The sequence below is a fragment of the Cebus imitator genome, unplaced genomic scaffold (assembly GCF_001604975.1).
Source record: "Cebus imitator isolate Cc_AM_T3 unplaced genomic scaffold, Cebus_imitator-1.0 Scaffold24, whole genome shotgun sequence".
Taxonomy (NCBI): domain Eukaryota; kingdom Metazoa; phylum Chordata; class Mammalia; order Primates; family Cebidae; genus Cebus; species Cebus imitator.
Genome location: NW_016107339.1, coordinates 9,698,805 through 9,710,477, shown reverse-complemented (window position 1 = coordinate 9,710,477; position 11,673 = coordinate 9,698,805). Strand labels below are relative to the sequence as shown.

Below are 11,673 nucleotides of genomic sequence, written 5' to 3'. Positions count from 1 at the left end.
TTTTGTATTTTTAGTAGAGACGGGGTTTCACCATGTTGACCAGGATGGTCTCGATCTCTTGACCTCGTGATCCACCCGCCTCGGCCTCCCGAAGTGCTGGGATTACAGGCGTGAGCCACCGCGCCCGGCCTAAAATCTATGATTAAAATGGTAATCTACTAATATATATGTGCTGTGACACAGCCTTAAGGCATTTGACAAATGTTTGCCATTTACTTGAATTTACAGGTTAAAATAAAGATTTAAGTCTTAAAGGGAACAATATGACCAAAAAACCTCAATTAATTCTAGTGGTAGAAGTATCAACACCTTAAAAACAAGAGATCCTAGCCTCCTCATTTTACACAAGAAAAAACACCACCGGCCAGGCGCGGTGGCTCATGCCTGTCATCCCAGCACTTTGGGAGGCCAAGGTAGGCGGACCACGAGGTCAAGAGATCAGGACCATCCTGGCCAACATGGTGAAACCCCGTCTCCACTAAAAAATACAAAAATTAGCTGGGCGTGGTGGCATGCACCTGTAGTCCCAGCTACTTGGGAGGCTGAGGCAGGATAACTGCTCGAACCCGGGAGACGGAGGTTGCAGTGAGCCGAGATCGCGACACTGCAGTCCAGTCTGGCACCTGGCGACAGAGCCAGACTCTGTCTCAAAGAAAAGAAAAAAGAAAAAACACCACCAACGGGTTTAGATAACTTATAATTTTTTCCTAAATTTAAAATCTCATTTACAAAAGGGTGTGTGGCACATGCTTGTAGATTACGCCTCTGGAGTAGCTGGGACCACAGACTGCAGTGAAGCAGTATCGTGCCACTGCACTCTAGCCTGGGCTACGCAGCAAGACTCCGTCTCAAAAATAAATAATAAAATAAAATCAGCCGAGCACAGTGGCTCACGCCTGTAATCCCAGCACTTTGGGAGGCCGAGGCGGGCAAATTACCTGAGATCAGGAGTTTGAGACCAGCCTGACCAACATGGTGAAACCCCGTCTCCACTAAAAAGACAAAAATTAGCCGGGTGCGCGGCAGGTGCCTGTAATCTCAGCTACTTGGGAGGCTGAGGCAGGAGAATCACTTGAACCTAGGAGGCAGAGGTCGCAGTAAGCAGAGATCATGCCACTGCACTCCCCCTGGGTGACAGAGCAAGACTCCGTCTCAAAATAAAATAAAATAAAATCTCGTCTTCCCCCAGATTTTTCAGCTAACCTATATTATCATACTTGGCCAAATTGTTCACTAACACTGACTTGCTCCAGCATTGGCAATAGTGCTCAATATTTTATCCTTACCATTCTTTCCTCATACATGATCTACTTCTCTGTCTTTTTATCCCAATATAAAGCTCAGTAAAAATTTGGGGTCTCCTCTTTCGGCTTTGGAGACTCCCTCCCTCTGTCTCTGTAAGGGGGAGCTTTTAAAAAAAAAATTAAGAGAGGCTGAGCACCGCGGCTCATGCCTGTAATCCCATCTCTTTGGGAGGGCGAGGCAGGAAGATCATTTGAGCCCAGGAGTTCAAGACCAGCCTGGGCAACATAGCAAGACCCTGTCTCTACTACCCCGACAACCGCAGCAAAAAAGAATCAAGAGAGACCAAGGGTCATTTCTCTTTTTTTTTTTTGAGACGGAGTTTTGGTCTTGTTACCCAGGCTGGAGAGTGCAATGGTGCAATCTCCGCTCACCGCAACCTCTGCCTCCTGGGTTCAGGCAATTCTCCTGCCTCAGCCTCCTGAGTAGCTGGGATTACAGGCACGCGCCACCAGGCCCAGCTGATTTTTTGTATTTTTAGTAGAGACGGGGTTTCACCATGTTGACCAGGATGGTCTCGATCTCTTGACTTCGTGATCCACCCACCTCGGCCTCCCAAAGTGCTGGGATTACAGGCGTGAGCCACCACGCCCGGCCCAAGGGTCATTTTTCTTTCTTTCTTTCCTTTTTTAAGACCAACCTGGTCCCGGCACCAGGGACAACGAACCTGGAACCGAGACCCCCCGGATTCTTTTTTTTTTTTTTTTCCAGACAGAGTCTTGCTCTGTCGCCCATGCCGGAGTGCAGTGGCAAGATCTCAGCTCACTGCAACCTCTGCCTCCTGAGTCCAACCAATTCTCCTGCCTCAGCTTCCCAAGTAGCTGAGACTACAGGCACATACCACCATGCCCAGCTAATTTTTTGTATTTTTAGTAGAAACGGGGTTTCACCATGTTAGCCAGGCTGGTCTTGAACTCCTGACCTCAGATGATCCGCCTGCCTCGGGCTCCCAAAGTGCTAGGATTACAGGGATGAGCCACCACGCACAGCCAATGGCCATTTTCAAAGACAGGGCATTTTAAGAAAAGTTTTAAGGTTTTCCCCCTTAATATTCAGCAGCTTTTAAAATTGTTTTGTGGATTAAACTAAGGCTTGTAAGGAATATGCAAACACTTGTTTTAAAAAAGCCTTAAATAATTTAAAAAGCAATTATTTAAAAAGACACTCAGACAAAAATCACATAAAGAATAATCCCTTCAGAGCAGAGATTCAAAACCAAGGCTCTACTTTAGAGTCAAACATTTTGATTCATGATGGGCCAAAAGATCAGTAAAAACAAATTCAAGGCACTGTACTCAGAGTCACCTTATTATAAAATATCACATTATTTTTTATGGGGAAGTTTCAACTAATACAAAGGAAACTGAAATGTTTTAGAGTATCAGTAAAGGAATACTAAAAAAAAAAAACCTCTGTTTGGTGTGAAGTTTGGGTGTGGTTCCTTATTTGTCAGCCTGTACCCCCTCCACCCACAATGAAAACCACATGCACTCTGTGCGTTTGGTGAAGAAACTTAAAAACCAGATCTAAAAACATGTCAAAAGCAAGTGAGAGTTTTGTACTTCCTTGTATGAAAATTTCTGAAGATATTACATATATGTAGCTAAATTTTAACAACTGAAATTACTTCAACAGAAAATTATAACAATTTTGTCAGGGCACTGGTGCATGCCTGTAATCCCAGCACTCTGGAAGGGAGAGGTAGGAGATCGCTTGAAACCAGCCTGGGCAACATGGCAAAACCCCATCTCTACAAAAAAATACAGAAAAATGGCCAGGTGTGGTGGCACCCACCCGTAGTCCCAGCTACTCAGGAGACTGAGGTGGGAGGACTGCTTGCGCTGGAGAGGTAGAGGTTTCGGTGAGTCCAGCTTGTGCCACTGCACCTGAGCCTGGGACAGAGCAAGAGCCTGTCTTAAAAACAACAAACACAAACAAAACACAACAACCTGCAAGTATTTAACCCTAAGCCAAACAATGCCTTTCATATTTTTTATTCATTTATTTATTTTATTTTATTTTTTTTAAGACGGGGGTTTCACCATGTTGGTCAGGTAGGCTGGTTTTGAACTCCCGACCTCAGGTGATTCGCCCGCCTTAGCCTCCAAAGTGCTTGGAATACAGGCGTGAGCCACCGCACCCCGCCACCTTTCATATTGTAGGCAGTTAATAAATGTAAGTTGAGCCAGTTAATGATTTTTAGTTGTCAACAAAGCTAAAGAATAAAGACTACATTTACAATGATGTGGTATATCAAAACTAGGGAAAAATGTTTTCATTAATTTAAGTAGCTGGCATTACTTCCTAAACTTTTAAAAAAGATCAAAAGGACATTAAATGAACTCAAAGATGCTCATATATTAGACCAACAAATTCTTAAGCAGTGTTTTTCAACTTCCAGAGTTTCTAATGTAATAATGAAGACTGCACTCTCCTTCCCTTTGACCTTTCTTTAAACCCTCCTCCACTTCCTTTACTGTAATATGAAAAATTTAGCCTAATTCTAATAACCTTTCCTCAAAAAACATAATTAATATTGCCTTAAAGCAATTCATAGGTTTACTGGGTCACCTAACTTTTCTTAAGACAGTATCCCTCAGGCTTTCCATAATTCAAGCCTTCCTGCCCCAACCTAGAAGCCACTGGAAGCTTTTGCCCTATTTGCTTCATTCTTCAACTCTGCAGAATTAGGGAACAATAGGTAGGTGAGAAATTCTTAAAAGTTTCAGATAATTAACAAAAGGACTTGATCCAGATGAAAGTCAGGGGTGAAGACCCGCACACCCAAAAGGAAATCAAATGAAAACCATTATTTGATTCGATCTATATGGTTATGCCTGGTTAACTGATTGACTTTACAATGGTACTCTGTGATCACTATAAATAACCCTTCTCTCAACAATATGGACTTTATTTCTTTGTGACTGACTATCCATTATCTTTCATTTGGACAATTCAACATTGGAGGTAAGATTATTGCTTAAGTCGCATGTCTAATTTCTCCTACTGAACTGTAAATCACTAGAAAGCAAGCACCATGTCTTATACTTGTTTTAATGTTCTTACCCCATTTCATGCACAGTGCTATGCACTTAGTACCTTAAGAAAGATTAACTAGAAAAAATACTAATTTTTGATGTCCATTCCTAGGAGTTTGTGTGTGACGGGGTATCCCCGGGTTGGGACATAAAATAGTTTGCTGTCAACTGATTACAGGGGAAAAAAAAATGAAATAGTTTGCCATAGGGTTCTCTCCTCTTACAAGGAAGCTGATATCTCATGTTTGGGGTGGGGAGGAGAGCCTGTTATCGTGGTGGTGGTTGTTTTATGTTTGGGGAAACCAAATATATTGCCTGGCTAATTCAGAGGCAGGGTGAACTCAAAGGGTGGAGACACTTATGGTCTACTCCACTCCAACCCTCCTCGGTGCATTTCAAAAAGAACAAGTTTCTCTTTTCCGTGTCTTTTAGTCATTTCAGAGTGAACTGAGAGATCTGGTCTCTCTACCGGCCGTTCTGCCCGCTTTCTGACACAGACTTTCCTCTAAGCCCTTATCAACTTTTTCCTTTCCTCTGGCTGTTGCTTTTCCACTCTCTTCTTAAGAATCTTCCCTGCCTCTTCCTGTGATTTTAAGCTTATCTGAACCCAGAATCCTAAGATTAACGGAGAAAGGAGCAGACTCAAAGATACCACACCCCAAGAGGGGCTGTCGACATCTCTGCCTCAGACCACAGTTCTCAGGCTCTCGGACAGCAGCAGGAAAAGGAGATGGAAAGGAGCAGCAGGAAAAGTGGTGATGACCGAGATCCCTGAGGGACGGGCAGGGAGCAGACAAAGGTGGCAACATGGAAAGGAGAGCCCGGCTTCCCGCTCCAACTGCAAACAGAGAAAGAGAAAGGACAGGGTGGAGAGGCTGGGACCGGGAAAATGCAGAGACGGCCAACAAGGGGCATCTGGAAACCGGGGAAGGAGGAGGCTGAGGACAGGGGCCGAGACGCTGAGAGGTTAGGGCTAGAAAGAGGCGCCGGCAAGAGGCACAAAGTCAAGAAGGAGTCAGGGGTTGGGAAAGGAGGAGATAAACGAAAAACCCGGGAATGGAGTGAAGACGGCGGCAGCAGGCAACTCACCAGAGCCCCGGGAGAGGCAGGGCTGGGGGCGGCGGAGAGCCGCAGACGCCCCTTCGGCCAGTAGTCCCTACGTGAAGGCTGGCGAAGTCCCGACGGCGGCAGCCAACGAGCCAAAGACCAGAGGAGACCCGTGGAGGGCTCTGAGACAGGGGGCGACGGGCAGTTGCGCGTGAGGACAACAGGAAGCGTTCCAACTGCCGGAAAAGACGGGAGGGATAAGGGACCAAGGCAGCCCGAACCCCCACCGCGGAGACGGGCTGGCGCGGCAGCCCGGGGCCGAGACTACGCATGCGCGACTTCCCGGCGCGGCCAGGATTTGCAGGACTGCGCGTGCGTGTGCGTGGCCCCGCCCTGCCCCTCCCTTCACCCTTCTGACCGGGGCGGGTTGGACCCGGGTGAGGCCAGATGTGTGAGAGTGGGGCGGTTTCGAAGTAGTCTGGGCTGAGGGGGAAGTTCCCTTGTTTTCTTTTGTTTTACTTTTTACTTCGAAATAATTATGGACTCACAAGAAGTTGCAAAATTAATAGAGACAGGTTCCGTATACCCATCACCCACCCAGCTTACCTCAACATTTTTCGTAAGATACAACATTCTCAAAGCCAGGAAATTGACATTGGCGCAATATAATTAACTAAACCAATACAGTTAACTTCATTACAGACCATACTCGGATTTAAGCTGCTTGGTATGCAGTCATGTGCGTGCGTGTGTGCGTGTGTGTGTCTGTGTGTGTGTGTGTGTTTGTGTAGTTCTATGAAAGTTATCATCTGTATAGTTCCCACCCCCTTCCACCCCTTGTAGAACAAGTCTGCTGGAGCCCTTAGTCCCCCTCCTCTTCATTAAAGTAAGGGCCTTACCTGGGATAAGATGAGCTCAAAGGTTTCAGAGGTTACCCAGAGGGCGACCCAGTGTGCACAGAAGAATGTGCTTTTCAAGGCTACCCAAACTCTTAAATTCTATACTACTTTGTGGGGTAAAGAGGTCCCAAGTTTAATAGCCTTTGGGCACTCCTTGAGAATGGAGCACAATGCCCTCAACTAGAAAGTGTCAGGCTCGGCCAGGCACGGTATAATTCCAGCACTTTGGGAGACTGAGGCAGGTGGATCACCTGAGGTCAGGAGTTCGAGACCAGCCTGACCAACATGGAGAAACCCCATCTCTACTAAAAATACAAAATTGGCCGAGTGTGGTGGCGTATGCCTGTAATCCGAGCTACTGGAGAGGCTGAGGCAGAAGAATCGCTTGAACCCGGGAGGCGAAGGTTGCGGTGAGCTAAGATCCTGCCATTGCACTCTAGCCTGGGCAACAAGAGCAAAACTCCATCTCAAAAAAAAAAAAAAAAGAAAAAAAGAAACAAACAAACAAAAGAAAAGAAAGTGTCAGACTTCTAGAAACTAAGATGAGTGAGACATAGTCTCTGCCTGCAAAGGGGCCATTGAGGGAGAGAAGGAAGCAAGGAAGCATGTGCTGTGAGTCATTCATTCATTTCATCTTCAAAGCCCAGTTTCCTTTTGCCTAGCCTCTCACAAAAATCACTTCTGGCCAGGTGTGTTGGCTCATGCCTGTAATTCCAGCACTTTGGGAGGTCCAGGTGAGAGGAACACTTGAGCCCAGAAGTTTGAGACCAATCTGGACAACATAATGAGACTCTACCTCTAAAAAAATTTTTTTAATTGGCCAGCATGCTGGCATGTGCCTGTGGTCCCACCTATTCAGGAGGCTAAAGCAGGGGAATTGCTTGAGCCCAGGAGTTCAGGGCTGTGATGAGCCATGATCAATCATGACACTGCACCCCAGCCTGGGCAACAGAGGGAGACCCTGTCTCAATCGATCAGTACATACGTATCAATCAATCACTTCACCTTTCATTCTCTCTGCTCAGATGCCCTTCTCCCCAAATCCCTGTTGTCAAAGTCCTACCTATCTTTATCCTTTTAATAATAGACCAAGATGTTTGCATAATGCTTTACAGTTTACAAACAACTTTCACTTGTTTAATCTCAGTTGGAACCTCACTTTGGCAGTGACACACGAGGTTTTACAGATAAAGTAATTGACACTCAGAGAAGCTAAGTGACTTGCCTGAATTTCCATGGCTAGCAAGCCAAGTAGCCAAGAAGGGAACGCCATTTCCTGTCTGCAAATCCCATGTTCTTTCTCCTTTTCTCTTTCCTTCCTCCAAAGTCCAGCTCAAATCTTATCTTCCTCCTGGAGTTCTCCCAGTTTCAGAGGAGGAATTTCATTCTTTTCTCTCCTCCTATATTAATGTATCTGTGCCCCAACTCAAATCAGCAATAAAGTTTTCCTCAGAATAGCCCAGCCAAATTATGCTGCTCTTTCGGCGGGAACCCAAAAGGTGACATTTTACCAAGATTCCAATAACTATAATGGACATTTGTCATTCTTTTTGGCCACTCAAGCATCTGAATCCCTTTCCTATGTTTTCACTTCCCACCACAAAAACTGAAATCCCTTATACCCATCCCAGACTGTGAGTTGGAAATTAGAATGATCTGACCTGCATAATTCTGAGGTATCACATCCCGGTTTTTTTGTTTGTCTGTTTTTTGAGACAGGGTCTCACTCTGTCACCCAGGCTGGAGAGCAGCGGCACAATCATAGCTGCAGCCTGGAACTCCTGGGCTCAAGCACTCCTCCCACCTCAGCCTCATGAGTGACTGGGACTGCAGGTGCACATGACCTTGCTTGGCTCGTTTTTTGGTGGTGACTTTTTTTTTTGTAGAGACAGGTCTCACTATGTTGCCCAGGCTGGTCTCAAACTCCTGGCCTCAGATGATCCTCCTACCTCAGCCTCCCAATGTGCTGGGATTACAGGCATGAACCACCTTACACAGTGAGTCATGCTTTATTTTAAATTTTGATATTTTGTTCATTATGGATTTTTTGCATTAATTTTGATTTTTGAAAAAACATTGCATTAAAATAGTCTTTATCTTGATGACTGAGTTTTTTGTGCCCAAGATGCATGTCTTGCTCAGCTGCTCAATTCACCTGTTCTTTGTCCCAAGGGAATCACCTGCCTTTCCTTTATCAAGCTGACCTATGATTACTTCACCAGCCGAAACTGAGCCTCTTGGAGAGAACCACACTCTTTTTAAAAACAGGCATCTGACTCCTTGGCAGTGTGTGCCCCACCCATTGAGGCAGTGGCATCAATTGCCTCTGAATATTCCTTTCATAAGAGGACAGGAACTATGCTTGGGTGCCTGCTAGCCCAGTGTTTCTCAAACTATAGCAGGTACCTATATCTCCTGGGATTTGGTTAAAGTGCAGATCTGGCTAAAGACTGGAGCAGAGCTGAGATAGTGCATTTCAAACAAGCCCCCAGGTGATGCTATCACTGCTGGTCCACGTACCATGCTTGGAGTAGCAAAGAACTTGAATGTCAAAAGTAAGAAGGAAGCTGGGTGCTGTGGCTCATGCCTGTAATCCTAGCACTTTGGGAGGCCGAGACAGGAGGATCACGAAGTCAGGAGTTCAAGACCAGCCTGGCCAACCTGGTGAAATCCCAGCCTCTACTAAAAATACAAAAATTAGCTGGGTGTGTGGCAGGCGCCTGTAATTCCAGCTACTCGGGGGGCTGAGGCAGGAGAATTTCTTGAACCTGGGAGGTGGAGTTTGCAGTGAGCAGAGACTGCACCATTGCCCTCCAGCCTGGGTGACAGAGTGAGACTCCATCTAAGTTGGGGGGAAAAAAGTAAGAAGGAGAAAGTGTTCATAATCCAGCAGCCATAGGTCCCAACCAAGGCCAAGACTAGGGTGAGGCATGTGAGGGCATAACATCTAAAGAGACACTCACTTTCAGGTGCCACTCCTGCATTTGCAGAACCCTGAGAGTGAGGACAACTTTACACTGAATGTCCTAGGAACCTTGCTTGCCTTAGTCTAGCCCCACCCTGGTAGCATATCCACCAAGTAACATTGTGGTGGGTATTTTTCCAGACTTTTTTTTTTTCTGAGACAGGGTCTCGCTCTGTCACGGGCATATTTTGTAAAAACACAAAAATTAGCCAGGCGTGGTGTCATGTGCCTGTAGTCTCAGCTACTTGGAAGGCTGAGGCAGGAGAATCGCTTGAAACCCAGAGGCTGGAGTGCAGTGGCACAATAACAGCTCACTGCAGCCTTGACCTCCCGAGCCCAAGCAATCCACCTGCCTCAGCTTCCCAAAGTGCTGAGATTACAGGCGTGAGCCACTGCACCTGGCCTTGAGACGTGTGTGTGTGTGTGTGTGTGTGTGTGTGTGTGTGTGTTAAAAGTGAGTCTCACTCTATTGCCCAGGCTGGAGTGCAGTAACACAATCATGACTCACTACATCCTGGACCTCCCAGGCTCAAACAATCCTCCTGCCTCAGTCTCCCAACTAGTTGGTCTACAGACATGCACCACCACACCTGGCTAATTTTAAAATTTTTGAAGCGATGGAGTGTCTCTATGTTGCCCATGCTGGTCTCGAACTCCTGGGTTCAAGTGATCCTCCCACCTTGGCCTCCAAAAGTGCTGGGATTACAGGCATGAGTCACTGCATCCAGCTGAGAGTACTTTCTAATACACATAAAAACACATAGAATTACACTATATATGGTTATATTGTATGTAATTGTATCTACACATATCCAGTATCATACTGTCATTTGTTCATTTATATCTAAATTGTGGTGTTTTAAATCTTCAAGCTCTATTTAATCTCACAAATTCATTTAATCTTGTTCCTCTAAAATATGCCCACTGGCTTTCTCTGAGTGGAGGAATTGTGAGTGGTTATATTTTCTTCTTTATACTTTTCTGTACTTTCCAAATTTTTCACACTGGACTCCCATAACCTTTTAATTAAGTTTTTTATTTTTATCAAAGTAATACATGTACCGACTTGGAAAATATTAAATGATCTACAAGACTTGTAATTATAAACAGTAATTATTTGCCCCACCCACTCCCACTGGATTCACTTAGCAGAAGCAGATGCTTTCTAAGCTTTTAGTTGTTCTTCTGACATTTACCTCCTTGTTTTAAAACAACATTGCTCTTTCTTGTTTTTATTTTTAAATCTTTTAAATTTCCTCAATGAAGATGAGGATTTAACTCATATCACAACTTCTTCTACCTCTGCCATCCCTCTTAAATCAATAGTCAGTGTTTACAATTGAGTCAGATTATCTTCATGTACCACTGTTTGTTTTCCCTAGAGTTAACAATTGTGTCAATTTTTTTTCTCCTACATAATTTTATTTTTAAATATCTAACACTGACTTCTCTGCAAGCGCTGTCAAAACTGAAAAAATGTTCTCAGGTTATGATCAAACTCACAATTAGTTATCAGCTCCATTTTTTTCTCTAGGGTCATCCTCCTTGGAGCCCTTTGTATTAGTCAGGGTTCACCAGAGAAACAGAATCACAAGACTACATAGAGATTATGTAGAGAATATATAGAGATACAGAGATTTGCTTTAAGGAATTGGGTAATGCAGTCGTTGGGGGTGGAAAGTCTGAAATTTGCAGGGCAGGCCAGAAACTCACAAGTTGATGTTTCAGTTTTAAGTCTGAAATCCAAAGGGTAGGCCAGCAGCCTAGAAACTCAGTTGGGATTTCTATGTTTTCATCTTGAGATAGAATTCCTTCTTCCTCAGGAAACCTCAGTTTTTGCTCTTATGGCCTTTAACGGTTGAGGTGAGGCCCACCCACAGTATGGAGGGTAATCTGCTTAATTTAAAATCAAATGAGGCTGGGGGTAGTGGCTCACACCTGTAATCCAAGCACTTTCGAGGCCAAGGCGGGAGGATCACCTGAGGTCAGGAGTTCAAGACCAGCCTGACCAACATGGTGAAACCCTGTCTTAAAAAAAATAAAAAATAAAATGTTTTAATTAAAAAAAATTAAAAATAAAATCAAATGAGACCAGTAGTGGTAGCTCACACCTATAATCCCAGCACTTTGGGAGGCCAAGGTGGGTGGATCATTTGAGGTCAGAAGTTCCAGGCCAGCCTGGCCAACATGACAAAACCCCATCTCTACTAAAAATACAAACTAGTCAGGTGTGGTGGCACATGACTTTAGTATCAGCTACTCAGGAGGCTGAGGCAGGAGAATTGATTGAACCCAGGGGCAGAGATTGAAGAGAGCCGAGATCATGCCACTGTACTCTAGCCTGGGCATCAGAGCAAGATTCCATGTCAAAAAAAAAAAAAAAAAAAAAAAAAAAAAAAAAAAAAAAAAAAAAAAAAAAAAA

The 11,673-nt window shown here is 44.7% G+C and overlaps 1 protein-coding gene across 2 annotated transcripts in view; it reads right to left on the bottom strand.

The window, feature by feature from the left end:
- STK38 (serine/threonine kinase 38) overlaps positions 1 to 5,752 on the bottom strand; it is a 51,742-nt gene extending 45,990 nt beyond the window's left edge. The window contains exon 1 of one of the 2 annotated variants that reach the window (XM_017522597.2): positions 5,430 to 5,752. The gene's annotated coding sequence lies outside the window, so the exon portion shown is untranslated. The remainder of the gene's footprint in view (positions 1 to 5,429) is intronic. The other variant, XM_017522598.2, reaches the window with a different exon arrangement.
- Positions 5,753 to 11,673: the final 5,921 nt, after the last annotated feature.